Source organism: Triticum dicoccoides, chromosome 4A, assembly GCF_002162155.2.
Source record: "Triticum dicoccoides isolate Atlit2015 ecotype Zavitan chromosome 4A, WEW_v2.0, whole genome shotgun sequence".
Classification (NCBI taxonomy): domain Eukaryota; kingdom Viridiplantae; phylum Streptophyta; class Magnoliopsida; order Poales; family Poaceae; genus Triticum; species Triticum dicoccoides.
This window is the reverse complement of record NC_041386.1, coordinates 303,861,258-303,870,585: the sequence shown is the minus strand read 5'-3', so window position 1 is coordinate 303,870,585 and position 9,328 is coordinate 303,861,258.

Genomic DNA, 9,328 nt, shown 5'->3' with positions numbered 1-9,328 from the left:
CCTCATGGCCTCCTCGTTGGTTGCTTGACGTCCACTCCAAGTCCTCTAGATCACGTTTGTTGCAAAAATCACGCTCCCAATGGTTTCATTCCGTCTGGACTTCGTTTGATATTCCTTTTCTGCGAAACACTAAAATAGGCCAAAAAACAGCAATTTGGGCTGGGCCTCCGGTTAATAGGTTAGTCCCAAAAATAATATAAAAGTGTATAAATAAGCCCATTAAACATCCAAAACGGAATATATAATAGCATGGAACAATCAAAAATTATAGATACATTGGAGACGTATCAAGCATCCCCAAGCTTAATTCCTGCTCGTCCTCGAGTAGGTAAATGATAAAAATAGAATTTTTGATGTGTAATTCTTTCTAGAATATTCTTCAATGTATTTTTCTCTATTGTGGCATGAATGTTCAGATCCGAGAGATTCAAGATAAAAGATTATTGTTGACATAAAAATAGTAATACTCCAAGTATGCTAATCAAGCAATTATGTCTTATCAAAATACCATAGCCAAAGAAAACATATCCCTACAAAGTCATATAGTTTGGCCATGCTTCATTTTTGTCACACAAAATGCTCTCATCATGCACAACCCCGATGAAAAGCGAAGAAATTGTTTCATACTTAGCCTTTTCAACTCTTTCAACTTTTACGCAATATATGAGCGCGAACCATGGACATAGCCCTATGGATGGAATAGAATATGATGATTGAGGTTGTGTGGGAAGACAAAAAGGGAGAAAGTATCACATTGACGCGACTAATAAATGGGCTATGGAGATGCCCACCGATTGATGTCAATGCAAGGAGTAACTATTGCCATGCAACGGATGCACTAGAGCTATAAATATATGAAAGTTCATCAAAGAAACTAAGTGGGTGTGCATCCAACTCTCTTGGTCACAAAGACCTAGGGCATTTGAGGAAGCCCATCATTGGAATATACAAGCCAAGTTCTATAATGAAAAATTCCCACTAGTATATGAATGTGACAAAATAAGAGACTCTCTATCATGAAGATCAGGGTGCTACTTTGAAGCACAAGTGTGGAAAAAGGATAGTAAAATTGTCCCTTCTCTCTTTTTCTCTTTTTTATTTGGGCCTTCTTCTTTTTTTTTGGCCTCTTTTCTCTTTTTTTTATTTTTCGTCCGGAGTCTCATCCCGACTTGTGGGGGAATCATAGTCTCCATCATCCTTTCCTCATTGGGACAATGCTCTAATAATGATGATCTTCACACTTCTTTTTACTTACAATTCAAGGATTACAACTCAATACTTAGAACAAAATATGACTCTATGTGAATGCCTTCGGTGGTGTACCGGCATATGCAATGAATCAAGAGTGACATGTATGAAAAAATATGAACGGTGGCTTTGCCACAAATACGATGTCAACTACATGATCATGCATGGCAGTATGACAATGATGATGATTTGTGTCATAATAAATGGAACAGCGGAAAGTTGCATGGCAATATATCTCGGAATGGCTATGGAAATGCCAGAATAGGTAGGTATGGTGGCTGTTTTGAGGAAGATATAAGGATGCTTATGTGTGATAGAGCGTATCATATCACGGGGTTTGGATGCACCGGCAAAGTTTGCACCAACTCTCAAGGTGAGAATGGGAAATGCACAGTACCGAAGAGGCTAGCAATGATGGAAGGGTGAGAGTGTGTATAATCCATGGACTCAACATCTGTCATAAAGAACTCACATACTTATTGCAAAAATCTACAAGTCATCAAAACCAAGCACCACGCGCATGCTCCTAGGGGGATAGATTGGTAGGAAAAGACCATCGCTCGTCCGCAACCGCCACTCATAGGGAAAGCAATCAAAGAACACCCCATGCTTCAAATTTGTCACATAATGGTTACCATACGTGCATGCTACGGGACTTACCAACTTCAACACAAGTATTCATCAATTTCACAATTACAGAACTAGCACACCTCTAATATTAGCACCTTTATATCTCAAAACAATCTATCAAGCATCCAACTTCTATTAGCATTTAAATTTTATAACCAAAGTGAATTACCATGATGTTCTAAAGGACTCTCAAAATGATATAAGTGAAGCATGAAAGATCAATTATTTCTATAAAATAGAACCACCGCCGTGCTCTAAAAGATATAAGCAAAGCAGTAGAGCAAAAATTATCCAACTCAAAAGATATAAGTGAAGCACATAGAGTATTCTAATAAATTCCAATTCATGTGTGTCTCTCCCAAAAGGTGTGTACATCAAGGATGATTGTGGTAAACTAAAAATAAAATACTCAAATCATACAAGACGCTCCAAGCAAAACACATATCATGTGGCGAATAAAAATATAGCTCCAAGTAAAGTTACCGATGGACGAAGACGAAAGAGGGGATGCCTTTTGGGGCACCCCCAAGCTTAGGCTTTTGGTTGTCCTTTGATTTTACCTTGGGGTGCCTTGGGCATCCCAAATATTAGGCTCTTGCCACTCCTTGTTCCATAATCCATCAGATCTTTACCCAAAACATGAAAACTTCACAACATAAAACTAAAAGAAAATCTTCGTGAGCTCCGTTAATAAAAGAAAACAAACCACCACTTCAAGATACTGTAATGAAATCATTCTTTATTTATATTGGTGTTAAACCTAATGTATTCCAACTTTTCTATGGTTCATAAACTCTATTACTAGCCATAGATTCATGAAAATAAGCAAACAACACACGAAAAACAGAATCTTTCAAAAACAGTACAGTCTATAGTAATCTGTAGGTTTCGAATACTTTTGGAACACCAAAAATTCTAAAATAAATTGCTGGACGTGAGGAATTTATCTATTAATAATCTTCAAAAATAATTAACTAAATATCACTCTCCAATAAAACATGGCAGCAATTCTCGTGAGCGCTAAAGTTTCTGTTTTTACAGCAAGATCAAAAAGACTTCCCCCAAGTATTTCCAACGGTTCTACTTGGCACAAACACTAATTAAACACAAAATAGACAACCAAAACAGAGGCTATACATATTATTTCTTACTAAACAGGAACAAAAAGCAAGGAATAAAAATAAAATTTGGTTGCCTCCCAACAAGCGCTATCGTTTAACGCCCCTAGCTAGGCATAAAAGCGAGGATAGATCTAGGTATTACCCTGATAATGATAAGGTAAATCGCGAAAACTCATCTCATACTCCTTACGTTTAGCAGCAAGATTTCTTTGTGGCAAGCAAAATTAACCAAAAGGGCTAAATTTAATGGGACAAAAGTCCCCAAGATCAAGCTCGGGAGGTGTTGGTTCCTCCTTTGGCCCCTCATATTGCACAACCAATTCATCATTATAAGCATTCTTTTGGCAAAAAGTCATGAGCCTTTGTTCAAGGGAAAAACCTAGACCATTTTTCTGGATAGCAAAGTTATCATTAAGTTCGGAGATCCTATTAACAAGAACATCGGTAAGAACCTTTTTTCTAAGGTTTTCATTAAAAGCAACATGATCTAAAGATCATAAACACATAATGTCTTCTTGATAAAAAATGATTGCTTCTATGGGAGGACGGCCACCATCCACCCTATAATGCGCAAAAATTTCATTGGCTTCTTTTATTATAAATCTGAACTCATGAGGTAAAAAGATGGTTGCTGCTCGCTTAATAGAGGAATGCTCAATATTAGAAAATTCTAGGAAAATCCTTTGTATGGAAGGATGCATATGTAAAAATTGTCTTTCAGGTTCAACTATGAGCAAAGATATAGCATCCGCGAGACTACTAGTTTTATGAAGAATAGATCCGCTCATGTTGAGCAAAGCACATGCACAAGTAAAGAAATCTTGAATAACTCCCTTCCCAATAATATTACCGCTACCAATCCGAAACCTTTTAGTGTGTAAAATAGTAGGATTTTCAAGAGGATCATCAATAGCATCAAAGTTTTCCATATTATTATCCTTATCAACGATAACCTCCCCAGTTTCAGACATGAAGGCAACAAATTGCAAAAATAATGAGCACACAAAAGGCAGAAAGGAAAAAGAGGGCGAATAAAATGACAAGGGTGAAGTGGGGGAGTGGAAAACGAGAGGCCAAAGGAAAATAATGTAATGCAAAGGATAAAAGTCATGATGGGTACTTGGTATGTATTGACTTCGCGTAGATCTCCCCGGCAACGGCGCCAGAAATCCTTCTTGCTACCTCTTGAGCATGCGTTGGTTTTCCCTTGAAGAGGAAACGGTGATGCAGCAAAGCAGCATAAGTATTTCCCTTAGTTTTTGAAAACCAAGGTATCAATACAGTAGGAGACCACGCGCGAGTCACCTCTTACCTATGCAAACAAATAAGAACCTCACAACCAACGCGATAAAGGGGTTGTCAATCCCTTCACGGCCACTTGCAAGAGTGAGATCTGATAGAGATAATAATAATAAGATATATATTTTTGGTACTTTTATGATGTAGATTGAAAGTAAGATTGCAAAATAAGATAGATTGGAAACTTGTATGATGGAAAATAGACCCGGGGGCCATAGGTTTCACTAGTGGCTTCTCTCAAGGTAGCATAAGTATTATGGTGGGTGAACAAATTACTATCGAGCAATTGATAGAAAAGCGAATAATTATGGGAATATCTAGGTATGATCATGTATATAGGCATCACATCCGTGACAAGTAGACCGACTCCTGCCTGCATCTACTACTATTACTCCACACATTGACTGCTATCCAGCATGCATCTAGAGTATTAAGTTGATAAGAACGGAGTAACGCCTTAAGCAAGATGACATGATGTAGAGGGATAAACTCATGCAATATGATATAAACCCCATATTTTTATCCTCGATGGAAAGAATACAATATGTGTAGTTTCCCTTTCTGTCACTGGGATCAAGCACTGCAAGATTGAACCCAAAGCTAAGCACTTCTCCCATTGCAAGAAGGATCAATCTAGTAGGCCAAACCAAACTGATAATTCGAAGAGACTTGCAAAGATAACCAATCATACATAAAAGAATTCAGAGAATATTCAAATATTGTTCATAGATGGTCTTGATCATAAACCCACAATTCATCGGATCTCAGCAAACACACCACAAAACAAGATTACATCGAATAGATCTCCAACAGAATCAAGGAGAACTTTGTATTGAGATGCAAAGAGAGAGAAGAAGCCATCTAGCTAATAACTATGGACCCGAAGGTCTGAGGTAACTACTCACACATCATCGGAGGGGCCATGGAGTTGAAACCGGCGGATCTCGGGTAGGGGGTCCCGAACTGTGCATCTAGGTCAGATGGTAACAAGAGGCGGGGGACACGATGTTTTACCTAGGTCGGGCCCTCTCGATGGAGGTAAACCCTACGTCCTGCTTGATTAATATTGATGATATGGGTAGTACAAGAGTAGATCTACCACGAGATCAGAGAGGCTAAACCCTAGAAGCTAGCCTATGGTATGATTGTTTTTCGTCCTACGAACTAAAACTCTCCGGTTTATATAGACACCGGAGAGGGCTAGGGTTACACAGAGTCGGTTACAATGGTAGGAGATCTACATATCCGTATCACCAAGCTTGCCTTCCACGCCAAGGAAAGTCCCTTCCGGACATGGGATGAAGTCTTCAATCTTGTATCTTCATAGTCTAGGAGTCCGACCGAAGGTATAGTCCGGCCATCTGGACACCCCCTAATCCAGGACTCCCTCAGTAGCCCCTGAACCAGGCTTCAATGACGACGAGTCCGGCGCGTAGATTGTCTTCGGCATTGCTAGGAGGGTTCCTCCTCCAAGTACTTCATAGAAGTTTTTGAACACAAAGGTAGTGTCCAGCTCTGCAAAATAAGTTTCCACATATTGCCATAGAGAGAATAATATTTACACAAATCTAATCTGCTGACGTATTCCGTAGCGTGACATCACACCACGGCCAAGTCTTTATACGAATCGTTTTATTGTACCACCTCGGCGCGTTTAGCGAGGCGACTTACTTGGCACGTCTTGTTAAAGCGGAGATCGTGTCCCCTTATTCCGGGATTCTCATCAATACGGGTGTGGGTAACCCAACCGCGCCATTGACTACGACGCTTGGGAGATAAGCGAGTTTTACCAGGCTGGTGGGGACGCATAGTCGCGTCCGCCCATATAAGGGGATAAGGATCCACCTTTTCATCCACGCCTTCTTCCTCCTTCACCTATCCATTTCCGCACACTCGAGCTCTAGCGCCCAAGTCCGCACACCCCACCTCAACCTTCTCCAGCCATGTCCGGAGCGGGAGGCAAGTGGATGGTCTCCTCCGTCATAGAGGGACACATCAAAAGACTGAGGAAGGCCGGATACTTGTCTAACGACATTGCACACCGGCTTCCCGAAGAGGGGCAGCTCATCCCCACCCCTAGGCCCCATGAGAGGGTGGTCTTCCTCCCCCATTTCCTCCGCGGACTCGGCTTCCCTCTCCACCCATTTGTCCGGGGGCTCATGTTCTACTATGGCCTGGATTTCCATGATCTGGCCCCGAATTTTGTCCTCAACATCTCGGCGTTTATTGTCGTGTGCGAGGCTTTCTTCCGCATCCGCCCCCATTTCGGCCTATGGCTCAAGACTTTCAATGTCAAGCCGAAGGTGGTGCGCCATGCTGGGCAAGATGCCCAACATCCTATGGTTCGAGGGCTCCTTCGTGGAGTCCCTAAAGGGGTGGCAGTCGGGGTGGTTTTACATCACCGAGCCGCGCGACCCTGAATGGGTCGCAGCCCCCGAGTTCCGATCCGGACCCCCTACGCGGCTCGCCTCCTGGAAAGAGACGGGCCTATAGTGGGGTAAAAAAGGAGAGCTGACCGGACTCCAAACATGCGTCCAAACACTAGTGGATAGGAATCTCAAACTTGTCAACGTAGTCTAGGTTATGCTCATCCGTCAGATCCTCCCATGTCAACAATGGGCTTTCAACCTGTGGGAGTTCGACCCGGCGCGGCACCGAACTCTGACTAGGCTCTTCAACACGACGTATGAAGATGCCTGGAAGGTGCTTTTCAAGGGCGCCGAGGCCCCCACATCCGCTACCGAGGATCGCGGATTCATCACGCAGCATCACGCTCGTGCGGTAAGCTGTTTTCACCTTTTACAGGGTATGATTTTTTAATAGTTTGACTCCATGCGAGATCTAAGTTCCCTTACCTTTGACAGGATTGGCAGGAGACGTCCGGACAGATCAACTGTCCGGCTCCTTTCCCTGAAGGCCCAGTGGACGCTCGCTTGGCGAAGCTGCTGGTTCCGGCACCTTACGTGGTGCCGGAGAAGAAGGCCAAGAAGAAGGCCACGGGGACTCGAAAGAGTGCCTGGCGCCAGGAGGTGTCGGATTCACCATCCGACTACTCCAAGGCGCGCTCCTCCCCTGGAGACGAGGAGGAGGAAGAAGAGACCTCTTCCCCCCCCCCCAGCGGGGGGAGGGAAGAAAAGGAAGGTCGCCCCAACCGGGGAGGCCGAAGGGTCCAAGAGGGGAAAGACCCCTCCTCTGGACTACTCCACCAACGCCGACGACGGTGAAGAGGAGTGGCCGCACAGGGCCAAGCCCCTGGTGAAATCGTAAGTATCCGGATACCAGATTGATTCATAGTATTCCCCCATTGCACAGCTTTTCCTTACGTTGAACATGATTGTGTAGTCCGCCCAAGGCCGGGCTCGACGAGTCGTCGAGCGGCTCCCTGGACTCGTCGAATGTGAATTCGCTTCCGAGGCTTCCTCCCCCCACCCTACGAACGGCGCCGAGGTGGCGTCCCAACAGGTTCCAAGCCAGGAGGATGTGGTCCTCGAGGCGCCGCGAGGCAACCTCCCGGACTCCAAGCGTAAAGCGGATAGAACCCCCAAGGGCTCCAAGTCCGACCTTGAGCCGGACACCGCGCCGGAACCTTCAATGGTTCCGGAGTCCGGCAGGCAGCCTCCTTCCAAGAGGAGCAAGCCTACCGAGCCGGTGACCTCCTTCCAACCTGAGGCACCGGACAATTTGGTGGAGACGCTTAACGGCACCTCCCTCGACGAGGAGCACCGCACTATTATGAGTGCGGTGATCCAGAAGGTTCAGTCCGCCAAGAGCGGACTGACTGAAGCCTGTGCCAGCCTTCTAACAGGATTTGAGGTAGGTAAAGAATATGTAAAAATATTACCGCATAGACAGTAGCCCCTGATGCTCTGTTCGGCGTTCGAAAAGAAAAGCCGAATAGAGGATCTAATAATCGCAGGAGTCTAACATAATCAAATCAATATGCGTATGCAGGCTTCGCTGCTGGCCTCCGCCGCACTGACTGCGGAGGTGGATATGCTGAAGCAGAACCTCGTGCGGTCTGAGAATGAGCTCGGCCATGCCAAGAGGAAACTCGAGGAGAAGGAAGGTAAGTAATACCTTGCACAATTATATAGAGAAGATGTGGTTGCAAAAAATGACAGGATCAACGTGCTATTATAGGGGCCACGGCTGAGGTGACAACCCTTAAGCAAGCGCTGTCCGAGGCCGAAAATAGGGCGGCCATGGAGCGCACAGAGAGAGAAGCAGGAGGCGCGGGTGGAGGAGGTGCAGAAAGAGCTCCAGGCTCTCGTGAAAAAACACGAGAGTTTGGAGCTTGACTCAAAGACGCAAGTGTCCGAGCTTGCGGCAGCCCTCAAAAGCGTGAAGTCTGCCAAGGCCGAAGCCCAGAAAGCCCTCAAAGAAATTGACACGATGAAGAAGATAGCGGCGGGTAAGGCATTCATTATGCAAAAGCAAGCACGTGAAAGTGAATTATTTGTTACTTACCCGAGTCCGAAGCTCTCCAGGAGGATTCGCAGATTTTCCCCGCAGTGCGTCTGATGCCGCCGCCTACTACCGAGCCGAGGAGGGGAGCTCAACGTAGAAGGTGTTCTGGTCTCAGTATGCTGAGGCCGGACACCTGGTGCCTTTGAGCGACCAGCTGAAGCAGATGGTCGAGCTCCACAAGGTTGCCGAACAGGCCGTAAAGGGCCTCATATTTCGGCTGTGGCCTGGAGAGGCTCTGCCTGGGAGCTACTTCGGGCTGGTGAGGCGGCTGGTGGATGCCTGTCCACGGCTTGCAGTAATCAAGCGCTCCGTCTGCATCGAAGGTGCCCGTAGGGCGCTTGCCCGTGCTAAGGTGCACTGGGGCAAGATGGATGTGGAGAAGCTGGTGAAGGACGGGCCGCCACCGGGCAAGGAGCAACGCGTCCCGGAAGCGTATTATGAGGGCGTCCTGAAGGGTGCCCGCCTTATAGCGGATGAATCCTCCAAAGATGTAATTTTTGAGTAAACTCGCATTTGTGATCCTGTATGCTAAAAACTTGTTCATATGCGCTAAGCAACACTTT